General features: G+C 31.9%; 1 long non-coding RNA gene across 1 annotated transcript; it reads left to right on the top strand.

Moving 5' to 3' along the window:
* The first annotated feature begins 12115 nt into the window (after positions 1–12115).
* LOC132751561 (uncharacterized) lies at positions 12116–17371 on the top strand. The gene is made up of 3 exons (XR_009628703.1): positions 12116–13558; positions 14427–14483; positions 17337–17371. It is a non-coding gene; the product is annotated as an uncharacterized LOC132751561 (long non-coding RNA).

Here is a 17371-nt window from a genome sequence, read left to right as displayed (position 1 = left end):
TGTCGTTTCATAGCAACCGAGTTTAAAACGGTCGCTTCATAGCAACTGAGTTTAAAACGTGTGCGGTAACTGAACGAGATATGGCAAAGCGCATGCTCGCGCACTGACTTCCGCTCTATCGAAATAATGCATATACGTATAGCGAAAGTTCGTAAGTGCACATGTTCGTTAACACTCTAGCTGTCACATTTTTCCATCAAGTATCATCAAACTTTGACAGGATGCTTGTGTAGGTAATAGCTCGGATGAGTTCAAACATGGGACTTATCTCAAATAAAAAACTAGGTAACAGGAGCTATAAATAGAAAACAAACATATTAACACACTAGTGGTCCCATAATTTACTCAATTATCATCAAACGTGGTCAGGATGCTTGTCTAGGTTATTTCTGGGATGATTTCGAACATGGGTCAACTCGGATGAAAATCTATGTCACAGGAGCTAAATAGAGAAACCTTGTTAACACTCTAGTTATCACATTTTTTACTTTATTGTCATCAAACTTGGTAAGGATGCTTGTCTTGGTAATTGTTCAAACATGGGTCGTCTCGGATGAAAAACCAGGTCACACTAGCTAAAAATAAAAACATCTTGTTAACACTCTAGTGGCTACTGTTTTGATCCAGATATCCTGGAAATTGGTCTGAAAAAAATGTTTGATGATTTTAGGTCAAGTTCCAAAATGGGTCACCTGGGGTCAAAAAACACGTCACATTGATCAATTGTGGATAATCCTTGTTATCACTCTAGTTGTCACATTTTTGACTCGCCTGTCATGAAACTTGGTCAGAATTCGTGTCTAGGTAATTGTTTGGATGAGTTCGATGGGTCAGGTGAGCAATCTAGGGATATATTGACCCTCTTGCTTAAATTGTCTTCTCATTTGAATGTCTGGACTTTTTTTTCAAATTCGATTCTATAGTTTATGTTGTTGGTTATGTTTTCCTCTGTCCCTCGTAAACAACAACAATTAAAAAAATAGGAAGAAAATACTCATTGAAAATAGTATGCAAGATATCCTATTTACTAATTCGTCTAGATAAATAATCTTTACAGTTCAACGTTTTACACACATAACTAATCTGCCATAATCAATTGAGTGTATTTTCCTAAGTAATACTAATTAGTGTTTGAGATACCGTGTCAATAATTGAGTCGTAAATTACAAACAAATGTTCGTGTAAATGCACAAACGCGTGTGTGAAATCGATCGTACTGTTGTAGACAAACAAAAATGTATGTGCAATGTGTGTTTCCAAAAAGGATCAAATATTCTAAATATGTCTGAAGTTACAACTTACAACATGAAAATGTATCGTGTTTCGATAACCCCAAATTTTCATTTTATGGTTCCTAATATAAATTTTTTTTTTGCAACAGGTTTTGAGCCAATGCTTTTAGAAGATATTGGAGCCGGGAGAGTGATTGCAACATCTGGTTGTGTCGAAAATGTCACTCAAGTCTCGTTTAAATGGATGAAAATAACAGTATGTGCCTTAACTTATTTTAGCTTTCACGATATTAGTTTCATTTATACTGCGTCAAAATGCATACTCATATATGCTTACTTAAAAAAAAAAATTTATTGTTAATTGAGCTATTTATTTGTAGCTCAAACAACGAATAACTAATAAAATGAAACCCAGGTAATTTAAACTTTTTATACAAGTGGCATTACACTTGCGCAATTAATATCATGCTTTTGAAAATGAGGACACTTATCTTTAGTAAAAGCATACATGCAAAGGTTGTACATTTTAAAGGTTTTGATTTTAAAATGAAAACATAATTAACTGCGAAGCATAACAGTCTGTTTACTCTAATGCTATGTACTTTATAGCAGTCTGTCTTAATTTTAAGAATACTTGTTTGCTTGCAGGCCATAAGTGGAATTGAGGAGGAATTCATACCAACAATTCATAGAAATTACACATCAATTTGTTCTAATAATTCTGACTGCTTGATCGACGAGCAAATGCAGTATTATGTTATAATTCCAGCCATTCATAGTAATACTGGGCAGTATTATTTGAAAATATTAGTAAAATATGGAAATGAACAAACAGAATCATACAATTCTACTTACAAATACATTATTGATGGAAGAATGGGTATATATCTTGTTGTCTTTTTCTTTATATGATTATGTAATGTTAGTTCTGTACCAAACACTATTGGAGTGAAGATCATGGTTTTTCTTACAATCTGATTTTATTATAAAATGAACAATGTCGTCGATCAAGTTTTAAATTGCGTATACAACAAAGCAATACAAGGGTTCTATATTTTACTATATGTGACCATTTACACTTTCATTCGTATTAGGGATATTTTACTTCTTTTCTTGTTATTCATTTTCATGTTGTTTTTATTATTGTTTTTTTTTTTCTACAAAAAAACGCTTATCTGCCCGCAATACCAGTCTTGTCCTAAATGTCTTATGCGCATTCAATTGGGAGGGAGATAAAAGTGAAAATTAAAGCAAAATGTAAATGATATCACATGCAGATAACGAACATTTCAAGAAGAGGAACAACTATGCAGTTCCATTTGGATTTGCTGGCGGAACACTAATGCTTATTGTATTTATATTGATTTATGGATGCAGAACCAAATTGTGAGTTTGTTTATTTATGACGTAAAAACACATTTAAAATAGTTTCAATAGAAGGCATAAGTACAAATGTCATATTTAACAACTACAATGTAGTCTAAAACTAAATATCTATGAAGGTCATCCTGAGAGATGTTTTATTTCTAAATGATTGATATATCTGCTAACGCTTTTAATGTGACGTTATTGCAATGTTCTATTCTTGAATAATTATCTTTGATTCCGCTGACTTTAGAATATGAATATGTTAACAAATATTCATATAGTATTTTATAAGACATGCTTGTCAATTATTTTTTAAAACACACATTGTTTCTTCGACATTTCAGAGATAAGTCAGTGAATTTCGAAATATTTATCGATTTATCGTTACATTTAAAGTATATTTATGTTATTTTCTTCAGCTCATCAATTTGGCATATAAATGACCCAAATGACAAAAGTTCAGAAAGCCCAGCAATAAAAAATAAAAGAGATGGAAAATTCGAACATGATCGACACTATAAAAATGGTATTGCTTACACATCACTTATTTGCCACAAACATATGCGATCGTCAACTTTTGGTTTCTGCTCAATAACTAAAGTTTGCTTTTGCCTATTGACCCCAAACTTGGTGTGTTGGTAGCTTATGTCAAGAGGTAGATTGAGATTACTACTCAGGCGTCTGTGATTTGGTCAATGCCACTGTTGCTAATAAAGAAATTCAGTTTCCATGGAATTACCTTACTTTCCTAAAACTTTTTGACACCAAATTTAGTCTGTTGATAGCTTATATTAAAACGCTACTACAGACTGCTACCAGTGTATCCGTAACTAAGGTGAAGGTCACTTTTGCTAAAAATAGGCATTATGTTTCCGCTCCATAAGTTTTGTTTGCTATGGCCTATTGAGGCCAAAATTTGTATCTGGGTCACGTTTATCAAGAAGCAGCAAGGGGTTGCTATCTAGATGTATGTGATTAGGGTCTAGGTCACTATTGCTATAATAAATCATAAAATTTGAGTTTCCTCATAATAACTTGAATTTTCTTTCACCTATTAACACTTAATTTATTATGTGGATAGCTTACATCAAAAGCCTGTATGAGACTAAGGTCACTATTGCTTGAAAAAAGGAATTCAGTTTTTTTTACGTAATAACTTCAGTTTGTTTTGACCTATTGACACTAAACGTGTTGTGCGTGAAGGGTATTGTCGAAGAAAAAAGGGGGTTTAGAAATAGGCTCCGTCCGTCCGGGACAACGGAATTTGAAATAACTATGCATAAATATTTATAATAAACAATGTGTCACGCGCAACAACCAGACCCCTACCTCAAGGTCAAGGTCGCACTTGCTTATTCAAGGTCAACATTGTCTTTTTGAGGATATATGTCGTATTAGGTCCATAAATTTCTTAATTTTGAAGGGATTATGTAAATACTTGCGACAATTGTTCACAATATTGGGGCGATGTGTCATGAAGTTCAAAGATTAACTTATTGGGTTCATTATGTGTCTAGTTTATAACTTTTTCATAGATAAAATGATTTTGAAAATACTTCAATATAGCACAAATAGTCACTATAATAATATAATGTGTTAAATTTAGCGCAACACCTGCGTCCCTACCCCCAAGGTCAATGTCACACTTGGATGTCAAAGGTTAACAGAGCCTGTTATATGGTATATTTTGTGTCCTGTCCATAGCTTCTTCATAGATCAAGGGATTTTGAACATACTTGGCACAAATAGTCACAATGATAAGATAATAATTATGTCATTCGTAACACCTGTGTCCCTACCTCCAAGGTCACGCTTAGAGGTCAAAGATTAATATAGTCTGTTATAGGGTATATTTTGTGTCCGATCTATAACTACTTCGTAGTTCAAGGACTTTGTAAATACTTGGCACAAAAGTTACAATAATAAGATGATATGTCATGTACAACACCTGTCTCCAGGGTCATAGTCCAATCAGAGGTCAAAGCTTAACATGATAGATTTTTGAATTCCGTGTTTTATTTTATTTCTTTAATAAGTTTATTGTTGCATTTGTAGATCTAGCATTGATCATAATTTAGGACTTAAAGTCCTACGATCCTTACCTCAATCTTTTGAAACAGCACAGTTTTATGCTTCGTATAAAACTTCACTGTAGCGGGGGACGTCTGTTACAAATTCTTGTATTTAAATGCAGCTTGGGATTGCTTCTGACATATCTGGGAGCAAGGCCCATATCATTTAATACAATCAAAGTCTCAGCTTCTACTTCCATCTGATATGTTTGTCATATTATAATCATACTGCACTATTTGTATACAAGGCACCACCAACATATGAAAGAGCAGATTATAAAAAGCACATTTTGATGCTGTGCTCGATGTTTAAACATCAGTATCTAGTATTTTTAAAGCTGAGAACAATTTTCTGTGGAGTAAACCAAGGAACCAAGAACGAATACAAATACTCAGCGAAGAAAGGAAAGACGCTCCTTGAAGAGAACCAATAGCGAGTAAGGAGTAAGGAATGAAACACTCTCTTGCAAAAGAGCTGATAGGAACTAAAGGCAATTATAAAACAAGCGTACGAATGAAACACGCTAGTTGAAAAGAACCAATTTTGAATACAGACATTCAGCAAACCAGCGTAGGAATGACACACACTCTTTGAAATAAACCAGTAGTGACAGATAATTACAAAACAACCATTGGAATCAAACACGCTCTTTGAAAAGAACCTATAGTGACTATAGACAGTTCAAAAATGAAGGTAGAAATTAAAACCGTAAAAGAAAACGAAGCAATATTAAATACAGAAAAGCACAAACTGAACATAGAAAAATAAGGCAAACATCGTCACATCGAGTAAAGAGAGATTGTTTTGAACTCCAACTAAAAGAATTAGGAAACTACATACTGACACACACTATAAGCACGGTAGATTGATAAACCAATGGTGTCAGTTGTCATTGACAAATGGTTCAACGTTTCAACAATATACCAACAATAGTATTTTTTTTAAATATTTGTCAAATGAGAGCAGCCAAAAAAAAAAGGAACATAATGTTTGAGAGTTTCAGACATAATTTCGCACTGCATATGGTTGTAACCAAATATTCGACACAATCGATTTGAATGAACGAAAACTATATGGAGTCTTTTTTATTTAATCGTTACAAAATAGTGTTATGATGCCTTTCTAACTTAAAATGTTCTATATGTATTTTCGAATTTGAAAAATATTACAATGTTTCGTATGATTACTGGCTGGTCCAGGTCTCCATAACTTGCCTTCGAGGCATACACTTGAGATTAATGTGAATATTCAAACATTAATTTAAAGCAATAATGAATCAGTTAAATAAAGTATGTTGCAAAATTATTCAAACTTTCTGAATTCACCTTTTAATGAATACTGTACCAGAGCTTATAAATAACGTTATGCAATTCATAAATTGATTGTTACAATATTTGTTTGCCCTAGTTTATATATACTTTTTCAGAACTTAACAATGAATGTGGCAGATTTCTATTCCGGGAGTGATCATCACATGAGGTCAATACTTAACTTTCCATTCTAAATTTTCGTTTCCAATTACCACGACACGTAAGATATTTTAAAGTGTCCAGTAAAATTACGAATTTGAAAGCAAACTTTAAAAAATATTGCATCCTTTTAATTTTTTTCATTTTAAATTTATGATCATCTATTATTCAGAATAACTGATATTTTTGTCTCATTTTAGGAGCCAAGTACCTTCGGCAGAGTAGATTAACCCTATGTGATACACGTTGTTACACATCAGCTACAGATAACGTTAGATCATCATTAATTCTTCCAGATCTATACAAATATATAAAATACATAACAACATTATCCTGACTTGAAGATAATTTGATTTTTTTCTTCTTTTTTTTTGCATGTCTTTTTTTTCTAAATTCAATAAATGTTCTACATGTTGACTATCAGTTTATTATGTCTCTTAACAAGGATAATTTGTTTTCTGTGATATTGCCTTTCCATCAAAACCCTTCTGTACTATTGCTCTGCAGCCACAGACTGGTATGCAACGCATATCGTCTCCTTGTAAGTGTTATATCCTTTAAGATTTCTAGTAATGGACCTTGATTAGTTATACAGTATGCATATAGTCCGAATTTCGTTCCCGTGCTATTTCTCTGCAACTATCTACAACTACTGGCTGGAATTCAACGAAACTGTATGGGAACCATCAATACCAAAAACGAATATGCACATCGTTGCATTGTTTGGCTCTGATTCTTTAACATATAATTGTGGTCCTTGATTTGTTATGCAGAATGCATTTAGTCCTGATTTTGTATCCGCGCTATTTCTCTGCCGATACTGGCTAAAATGCAACCAAAATTTATACTAAGAGGAGACGCTCATTTCATCACCTTGTTCCGCGGGGCCTTCAACGTTGATTATTTATGCAGTATTCATATAGAGCAATAATGATATCGTTTCTGCACTACTGTTCTACAACTACTGGCGGGATTTCCACGAAACGTTATAGGAAAAATCAATAATAAGAGGAGATGCGCATGTTGTAGCCTCGTTGTGGTCAGACCCTTCACTACAGAGTTATGTCCCTTGATTAGTTATACAGTATGTATTAAGAGCAATAAAGATGATGTTTCCGCAATGCTTGTCTGTTACTACTGGCTGAATGTCCAAAAACTTCATGGGAACCATAAATACAAAAAGAAGATGCGAATATTTGATTCGGTCAGACCCTTCAACTTGATTATGGCCTAGTTTTGCAGTATTCCTCTGCAACTGTTGTCTGGAATCAAACAGAACTTTATTGGAACTATCACTACCAAGTGGAATGCAAATATCATCGCCTTGTTTTGATCACAACCTACAACACAGATTTATGGGCCTTGGGTTAGTCTATCGAAGCTATCGTTATATTTGCATTTACGAACGTGCTAACGATTGACGGAAGGTTGGTTAACGAGAGTCTAGCTTGGGTATCTCGAAAGCGATATTTAAGCAATCGTTCGTTCCTTACTCGTTAGTTATTTACGATTGAGGTATGTAACCATTTGAATTCCACGAACAGTGTGTTAAAGCAGGAAAAATGTCCGAAACAAAACGTAAACCAAGACATGTTGCAAATGCTGGAAATTTCTCTGAAACTGACTTGAATTCTACTAAAAAGGAAAAACTTAAAATAGAAACTGCAAAACTAGAAACGGCGGAATAACGACTGTATATAGAACAGCAGAGACTGAAGATTGTGCGCAACGACTGCAAGTGGATTCTGACATTCGAACATGATCGACACTCAATCAAAGCCAGTATACTGGCCGAGCTTCTTCTCAATACCCGGCATAAAATTTAGGGGCAGAAAACACTCCCTAATTCTTTAAGGCTATAGCACTATGTAGTTTCAGGGTTTAAGTTTAAGTATACTCTAAAGATTCAAACTTGAAAATGTTGCTTTCATGGATGAAATATTGAAACTGCAAATATCTAAATGAATGTAAATAGCGAACAATAGTCGTCGCAGTATCTTTTTTGAATAGTCCGTTTACTAATATTGTAACAGATATAAGGACAATAAATTCAACTTAATCAATAACTTTGCTTAGTTTACAATTAAACGCAGTACATTGAAAGAGCAAAAACAAATTATTCAGAAGATGAACATGATATTGACGAAAATGATCAACAAGATGGAGGTGACACAATTGAACAACCTGAATGGGCACAACTATTAGAACCGCACAAAGAATATTACTTTTGATGATGGTGGCCCTGACTATAACTGGGGAAGTACTTCTATGGAATATCCACAGGGATTTGGTCTCAATTTTCTGGAAACTCTTGAACAAGATACACCATCTAATAACAATCAACTCTTTACTGACATCAAACTTCAGTCCATGAATAAAGAACAAAAAAATTTACTTTTAATTTGGTCATGGACAAATTAATTAAATATAAGGAAGATCCTTCAATACTTCAGCCTTTAAGACTGATAGTTACAGGTACAGCTGGTTCTGGTAAATCATTTTTAATAAAATGCATGGTAAATGCCATTCAAACACTATTTAACAATAGTAAAGCTGTTTAAGTTTTATGTCCAACTGGAAACAGTGCAAATCTGATAGCAGGTTAAACTTTACATAGCTTTTTTATGTGCCAACAGGTTATGCAGCAACAAAAGAAATGAGACCTCCAAATGGAGTTAAAGCTGAAACAATACAAGGGATTGTAAAAGTTTAGTTGCGATTATTGTTGATGAAAGATCACTTATTGGTTCTACAACATTAGGATGGATGGAATTTATGTGTCGCTTTGGAATGAATAATCCATCATTATCTTGGGGAGGTCTTCCAGTTGTAATTTTTCTAGGAGATGAATTACAACACAATCTACAGCAACTTTTAAAAGCAAACATTCAAGCCCCTGTTGCTAAAATGTTTGCAATAAATAAAGGTCCACATGCAAAAGGAACACCATGTGATAAAGCAAGTGGTCTTATGAATTGTCTTTATTTATGCAGGGGATCAAAAGTTATGCTTACATGCAACTTATGTGTCAAGTATGGCTTATTCAATGGATTTGCCAGACGTAATTATGGTTAAATTTCATAAATATACAGGATCTCCCTTCATAACTCAGGAACCAAACATAGTACCAATAGTTCCAATTGAACGAATGGTTAATGTCGTTGCCATGGCTGTAAACAATAATTTTAAAAGGGACTAATAACAGAACAAAAGTGATTTTTCGGCGGGTGGTATGTCAACCACTAACTGATACACTTTCACAAATATAAATATCACATAAAATAAACTTACAATTATATCTCCACCAACACATTCATCACATTCAATTATTTTTCAATTAAACAACTGTTTCTTACAAGCATATTGACAAAACTAGATAATTTAAAAGGGACTTATAACAGAACAAAAGTGATTTTTCGATGGGTGTTATGTCAACCACTAACTGATACACTTTCACAAATATAAATATCACATAAAATAAACTTACAATCGCATATGTACTTTCACAAATACATTCCATTATTCATGTATTTTTCTAAATCTACATTAACCATGTTTTCATCATTTCATCTACATCTTCATCTCAACATTTTTTGTCATAATGATTTTTTTAATTGATGACATGTTTATTATTTCTATGTTTCTTTTCAAAATATTCCATGACATTGAATGCCATCATGACATTTCACCACTGATTAAAAGTATCTGTCTAGATTTAGAATTAAACACCATGAATAGCTACAAAACGGTATATCAACTATTTATTCAGACACTAATAAAAAGAATTTAAAGTCTTAAACACCTACCGTCACCGATATGTTGCTCATTTTGAATATTATCAATGTATTTTTTTCTTACTAGCAAGCTTTTATTACTTAATCACATGTATATATATGTAATTCAAACACTCATGTTATTCTTATTGCATATTTACTTTTTTGGTTATTAACCTAAATTTTATCATCAAATATTCACATTTGTAATCAATACTTTTAACATTAATTGATCACAGTTCTTGGAATTCTTTAAATATTGTCATATAAATACATTTTAATATATTTATACTATGTTGTTTTTTTCACATGAAACAGTGAACAACTTTTTCTGGTTTGTTCTTTTCACAGATGAATCATCTGATATTTGCAACTGACTCAAGAGGGCGTGGCCTTGATAAATTTATTTCTTCTTCACAACGTTTTAGTTCTTATGAACTTCATACAATAATAATACCAGGTGCAAAACATTCAACATTAGCAAATGATGTTCAAACTAAAATTGATAGAATTAGAGAAAGAAATTGTATTGTAAAAATAAATTGCATACATGTAATTGCTGCAGGCATTTGCGACTTTACTACAAAAATCTCACATGAAGCTGGAACTGAAATTTAATATACAAAAGATGACCACGATATCTTGACTTTTAAAAATGAAATATCTGTCTTGTATAAAAAAATGTATGACAATAATATCAAATACAAAATGGCTCATATCCCAACAGCATCTTTGTTCAAATATTCTGAATTAAACTTTCTAAAGGAAAACTAAAATATTCCATACATGAAACATCTGAAACAAAAGCACAACAAACATACCTTGAAAATGTAATAGAAGCAATAAATACCTACATTTCAGATCTTAACAGAATTTATAAATGTCATTCTGTAAGGTGGGACAGAGACCTTTTGTGTTGTAAAACTAAAAAGAGAGGTAGAAATGGTGAATTTAAAAAGAAAACAAAAGTTATATCATATAAAAATTTGTATGATGGTGTTCATGCAGATGAACATCTAAAGAGAAAATGGTTCACATTTCTTTGTCATTCTGTAGAAAATGATTTAACTGATTGTTACGAAAATGACTCCGATACTGAAAGGTCTTGGGACTTTAAACGATAATAAATATTTCTGTTACACATTACTTAAATACATGCATCTTAAGTACAATCATCAAAATTTAAATTTAAATTTGCTTACATAACTGAACGTCTTTTAATGTTAATAAATGTTCTGTAGTGTGGGACATGTCAGTCTCTAACCAACAGAAACATTTAATTAAAAAGTATAAATCTATCGTTATTAAATACCAGCTATATTTAAATACCACCTTTATTTAATAATTATATATAAATTATAATTTAAATGACAATTGAAATTTTCTCATTACAATTTTTTCAATGCTAATAAGATTCATTATTACCATTACATTGTGTTAGATAATGTAAATATTCAAAATATATATTTGTTTTCTATATACATGTTTTTTTTTTCTTTTCTTTGTTTTTTTTTTAATGTTGATAAATGTTCTGTAGTGTGTGGGACATGTCAGTCTCTAACCACCAGAAACATTTCTTAAACAAAAAACTATAATTCAATTTTCAACGTTTATTATCTTTAAACACCAGGATATTTTAAAAATGAAACAAAAATTCCAACGAAATTCCCTTCTTCATCACAGATTGTTATCATTTTTTCAACATTCAACAGTATTTTAAGTACTGTATATGCCAAAATATGCCAACAAATTATGCTGTGAAGATGGACTTTAGCAATGAATAAGACAATGGAAAAGGTAATATTTAAAAAAAAATCTGAAACACTGATATTATTATTTAATCAATTATTTAAGATATTTTGTTAATTGATTTCTTTCAAAAACACTTGATGTATTATAAATTCACATAATTTGATCAGTATTCCAATAAAAACAAATTGATTTTATTTCAATTTTATGTTTTTTTTATTTTTTTGTATACTGTAAATTATTAATTTAATTATTCTTCAGATCAGAATGAGAAGTTCAGCACACCAGTACGCACACCAGTACGAACCAATTCAACAGATAATTTTGATCAGAGCTAATGTCAATATTATCAATATAATTCAGATAGATATAATTTCTTTGATACTGCATAATTTACATGAAAATGTACATGACTTTCCGCGCCATAGGTAGCACCTAATTTCATATTAGACTTTTTGCAACTTGGAGCCTTAATAAGTAAATAACTGTACACTGCAACATGTCAATCCTAAAAGTACCATCTGTGAGTGGATGAAAGTTGTGTAGGGGTTGGCATCAGACTTGTAATTGGAGATTGTGGTAAAATTAAATTCCACCAGTGTTGAGAGATTTTATCTAGCTGTTGAAATTACACATTAGATTTTTAACCAATGTTGTGACCATCATTGAGAATTTCAAATATCCACAAGGACTGATTTGATTTGAACCCTGTCCATTTTGATTATTAGGCAGATATTCAAGCACATTGAATCCAGGTCAACTTTTTTTTTTTTTTTTTCTTTCTACATCATACTGCTTTAAAATCGTTTTTGATCACTCTAAGCCGGTATACCTTGTATACATTTATGATTAAAGAGACAGCTATAAGATACAAGGGAATCCGGGAACCAGTCCCTAGCTCTTATTGAATAGACCCCTTGGTTCTTTTACATGCCCAGTGTATAGCACTGATACATGTGAGGATTACCTGGATTTCTTACCAGTACACCTCTAGGTAGGTGGGAAACACTGAATTTGTCTCTGAAAAATCCCAAGGGTGTAACCCAGGATCGAACCCGGGACCTCAGGAGTGATAATTAGTGGTTTAACCAACTGAGGTATCGCGCCACCTAACAGCAATACTGCTGGAAGTGGCCTTCATCATGTTCATCTAAAATAGTTTTACATTGTTCAAAATGTTTATGAACATTTTATAAAGATAAAGACTATAAACCATAAAAAAACATAGATTTAGACTAATCAGTGTGCATGAGATGTCATCTTTTTGTATTTTCAGTTTTCAGTTAAAATAAAAGAACATATTTTTGACAGAACTATTTAAAGCTGCACACCTCCAGATGTGCCAAAATAGAAAAAAGAAATTTAATCTCTAGAAAAATGTATTAAGATCTCAAGAAAATTAAAAAGATTCAATATTTAATTAATTTTGTTACATGTTATGAGCGATTGATGACTGATTTTGCAGTATCAATCACTGTAATTCTACTGTGTTACTAAGACAGTAAGAGGTATTTATGCATATTTTTGGTAATTAACATGGATTTTAAGTTCTGTATGAAATGTGTAAATTACTGTCTTTGTTTACTTCACAATAATACACTTTTAAATACATTTTCAAAATTTTCATGAAAATTAGCATGAATCTGGAGGCATGCTGCTTTAAGACCAAAAATCCCAAATGTTGCCTCTCTTTTGGATGAAAATATGACCTACATAGTTTCAGTAGAAAACCTGTAAATGGGAAAGCAATTGATTTCTTCTTTAAGCTGGTATTCTAAGTTATAAAATGTTCATATGAATCATAGCGTGAGATTGTTGTTTTTTGTCTTCACAGATACCATTACCATCCATGATATCGAAAACTTTGTGTTCAGCGATGGAGCAAGTATACCAGGTACTTTTTTGTGTTAACACTAATGAATTAGGCATGTATTCAAAAATTTAGATGGGGTTAATATTATAATAAACACTCACTTTGATTCTTCATGTACATATACATGTACATGTTTGTATATTTATTCTATAAACAATAAATCTATAATAAATTGATAAACAATTAGACATCACAATATGAAATAAATGTAAAAGTTAACAATAAAAATTAATTCATAAATAGAAGTATGTGATGTAAGGTAGAGTATGTGCAGTATCATATGACCAAATTAAAAATTCGACATTGGATGGATAGAAACCTAATTATAAATAACCAATGGGAGAAAATGCAACTTATTAAAATAGCCTAGACATATATGTAACAAAATGTCTGCACTCACCTACATGTAGGCATAGTTCACAAAATGTAGGCACTCATGAACATACAGGATGTATGGTTATGTAAATAAAAGAAGAAAAAATAAATAATCTGTTATGTATGATTTCACAAACTATTCAACATCATGGAAAGAATTTTTCCATTTTTAGTTCAATAATGTCAAAATGTATTTCAGCTTTCAATCTATTATTTGATATTTTCTTGAACAGTTTCAAGTCCCTTTAAAATGAGTACAAATAAATGAGCCATGTCATGACAAAACCAACATAATGGTTTTGCGACCAGCATGGATCCAGACCAGCCTGCGCATTTGCGCAGTCTGATCAAGATCCATGCTGTTTGCTTACAAACCCTATAACAAGTAGAGAAACCAATAGCAAACGGCATGGATCCTGATCAGACTGCGGATGCTCAGGCTGGTCTGGATCCATGCTGGTCGCAAGCCCATTATGTTGGTTTTGTCATGACATGGCTCAAATGTATTCTTCAGCATTCAACTGCAAGCCATACAATGAAGATTATTCTGGAAGTCAAGTGCCAAAGAATGGTATTTATATTATATTTCAGCATTTCTTATTAATATTAATATCATTTTATTATTTAATTTTTTGGGCTTGCGAAATGTATTGTAACAATCATGACGAGTTACGGCCCTTTAGTACAGGAACGCCATTTGCAGGTAAATATACGTAAACAATACGTTGCACTGGAGACTATATATTCTTAAGGTTAGTTTGCTATTATTCTGTTGTAAGTAATAATGCGAGTATTCATTTGATGTAATTTTAATGAAATGTATAAATAGTTTCTACTACAATGTTTTATTTGATATTATTCGTAGACTCACTAGTGCAGACTATATGATCTATATAACATTATATAGGTGCTCGTTTCTGTATAATTGTATTGTAAGTTGGTTAGCCAATCATAAATAGCCGTAAGAGGGCGTTGTTGTGCAAAGCATATATAAGCAGAGGTATTCAAGGTGAGTTTGGGTTTGTGTTGGTGGAAGTCAGATTGTCAACATCTAAATTTGAAGCTTTGAAGTTATACCTGCTATATGTTGTCTGTAATCTGTGTTCTCTAGGGGGCAACGCTACCGGAGAGGATTGCAGATTTCTATATAGTAGAAAGTAAACCGGGCTGCAGGATATTTGTTGGATAATTGTTTGGAAATAAATAAAACAGAAACTTAGTAAATATAAGCATAGTATAGTAAGTAGGCATAGTAATACGAGCATATAGTGTTATAGGCATAGGCATCGAGACTAGGCATAGAGACTAGGAAAGATTTGGGATTGTAAACAAATATATCAATATTGTGTATTGTTTATCTAATATATGTTTAATTCAAGTTGATTAATTTATATTCCAATTATTTTGAAATCATTGGTCTTCAATCATTTAGGTAAGGAAACCTAGAGGAAAATTATTAATATAATATATTGATTATAAATACGTATTTAAGCTCGGTACACGTTACAGAATTGGTGGCAGCGACGGTGGGATAGATCTATTATTATTTATAGATTAAACACAATCACCAGTGTTTGCCCACATTTGAAGAGGTACATTTTAAAGGGTACGTATAATTTGTTATTTAAAACAAAACAAAAATTCTATAGGAAATGGCCGAGGGAAATCAACGTTCATTGATAGATGATGAAGAAAGGAGATTCAAAACAGAATTTTGAAGATGGAAAATGAGAGTCTCAGACTACAACTTGATATGGAAAGACTCGAAAATCAATTTAGCTTCATGACATTGTCATCAGCTTCTTTTGACACGTCATTGACCACAAGACATAATGATAGTTTACAGAAAAGAAATTCAAATCAGATGAATAGACAGGAACAACAAAGAGGTACACCAATGAAGGAAAATTAGTCAACAGAAACAAATGAATTTGATTATGGCAGAAACGTATCGCATAATTTGTCAGCAGGTTTTCATACCCCGAATAATGAGTCATAAGAAATAATATATTGTAGGGCAAAAATATAAATAAGAATCAGTTTAAAATGTTTATGGGGCAGATGGTTACATAACTTTTTGTACATTTCTGTTTTGTTTATGTTTTAAAGTCACTATTAGTTTTATGATTAACATATCATCAATAAATACATAAATGGTAGAGTTGTTGATAATTTAACATGCGAGACGCATGACTTCGGAGGCGTGGGTAATGTAACAATCATGACGAGTTACGGCCCTTTAGTACAGGAACGCCATTTGCAGGTAAATATACGTAAACAATACGTTGCACTGGAGACTATATATTCTTAAGGTTAGTTTGCTATTATTCTGTTGTAAATAATAATGCGAGTATTTCTTTTATGTAATTTTAATGAAATGTATAAATAGTTTCTACTACAATGTTTTGATTGACATTATTTGTAATGCAGACTATATGATCTATATAACATTATTAGCAGGTGCTCGTTTCTGTATAATTGCATTGTAAGTTGAGTAGCCAATCATAAATAGCCGTAAGAGGGCGTTGTTGTGCAAAGCATATATAAGCAGAGGTATTCAATGTGAGTTTGGGTTTTTGTTGGTGGAAGTCAGATTGTCAACATCTAATTTTGGAGCTTTGAAGTTATACCTGCTATATGTTGTCTGTAATCCGTGTTCTCTAGGGGGCAACGCTACCGGAGAGGATTGCAGATTTCTATATAGTAGAAAGTAAACCGGGCTGCAGGATATTTGTTGGATAATTGTTTGGAAATAAATAAAACAGAAACTTAGTAAATATGAGCATAGTATAGTAAGTAGGCATTGAGACGGGTTATATGTTTGAGAGGCTCGAGACTAGGCATAGAGACTAGGAAAGATTTGGGATTGTAAACAAATATATCAATATTGTGTATTGTTTATCTAATATTTGTTTAATTCAAGTTGTTTAATTTATATTCCAATCATTTTGAAATCATTGGTCTTCAATCATTTAGGTAAGGAAACCTAGAGGAAAATTATTAATATAATATATTGATTATAAATACGTATTTAAGCTCGGTACACGTTACAGTATGATTAAGGTTATTGATTTTAATGATACTAAACAAGAGGTGTCAGAGGAGAGAGTATACTTAACTTGATTTAATATTGATAGCAGTAAAGAAAGACAAAACAATGGATAAAAATCAATTATGATATTCATAATATATTTCTGTATCAGTTTCAAGAAGCAGTGAAAGTTTAAAAAGACAGTTGAATTACCTTTTATTATAACTTAAACTATTCATTTTAAAACACAAAAGTTACTAATGTGTTGTTCTGGGTTATTTATCAACATTAAAGTGAATCTATGTAATAATCACATGTGTCCAATTGATAGCACAACAATTTATTATCTTCTTTTTAAGTTTTAAATTAATATTGATACTGTACATTTTTCAGAGATGTCTAATGGTGATGTAGCCAAAACTTCAGGA

Source organism: Ruditapes philippinarum, unplaced genomic scaffold (genome assembly GCF_026571515.1).
Source record: "Ruditapes philippinarum isolate M1 unplaced genomic scaffold, ASM2657151v2 ctg6635_1_1_1_1, whole genome shotgun sequence".
NCBI lineage: Eukaryota > Metazoa > Mollusca > Bivalvia > Venerida > Veneridae > Ruditapes > Ruditapes philippinarum.
Note: the sequence above shows the minus strand (reverse complement) of the source record. Positions and strands in the feature narration are given on the sequence as shown.